Raw genomic sequence first — 1,160 nt, forward strand, 5'->3', positions numbered from 1 at the left:
GAAAATGCAGCGAAACTAAACTAATAGATTAATCTTGAATAACAACTAATAGAAATTCCTTAAGCGAAGAAAAACCTTAATCTTCTGAAAGAACTTCCTCTTACTCGTAGTCAGCTTGTGGAAAAAAGGGGAAATAAAGCAAAACTGAGTACCACCCACCATACTTAATAAGTCACACGATAAAAACAATATTAGATGCATACGGAGTACAATGAAATGACTTAGGGAATAGTTTTTGCATAAGACAACATTTTCAAAGCTTTTTATTTAGCTAAGGCAAAACATTATAAGTATTAATCAAAATTGAAGAAATCACTGCCAGCGTTACACTACATTGTATCAGGCCCAACCATCACTAATATCGTGCTAAACCATACACTACTAGCACTACAAGAAAAATAATGTATTGCCATGAAAAAAATCGTAGCATCAATGCTAAAATCATGGCAATAGGTACATGTTGTCACAATCTTAAAATCGTTGCTAGCCATGGTAATAAATAGCGTAGCAATAGGTTATTGCAACGATTTTTATTTAGTTGTAACAAATTTTGATATTGCTATAAAATGGATGTGGCAAAAAAATGCATTGCAACACTTTCCATCGTTGCAATAGATAACTATTGCCACCACTCCATATGTGGCACAAGTTTTACGTACCAAAATAAATGTCCTACATATCAATCTTGTTTAAAAATGCATATCATTCTTTTTTAGCTTTCCTATCTAAGATTTGAATCATGAATATGAATTTGAGTATTTAAAAGATTTCAAATGAAAAATTTAAGTTGCAGAGCTCTAAATTTCATCCAAAATGTATCCTAATCCATGTCGATATGAAAATAAAAAGAATAATTTAAATTATGAGATGATAATTTTTTTGTTGCAATGAATTTGTTAATCGTGGCAATAGAAAATAGTGAAAAGTACTATGTACTATACAAATTGCCACATAAGTTAAAATTATGGCGATAAAACATGTTTTTTTGCAATAGCAATGTTTTTCATGGCGTTAGCTCATTTCATATCGCCACAAAAATACTGAATAAAACAACGATGGTAAATCATTGCAACAAAATATAGTTATTTGCCACAGAAAAATTATCAGTGCGATAGTATAATATATTGTCACGAATTATTTTTTATTGTAATAGATTGGTG

Source organism: Oryza brachyantha, chromosome 11, assembly GCF_000231095.2.
Source record: "Oryza brachyantha chromosome 11, ObraRS2, whole genome shotgun sequence".
NCBI lineage: Eukaryota > Viridiplantae > Streptophyta > Magnoliopsida > Poales > Poaceae > Oryza > Oryza brachyantha.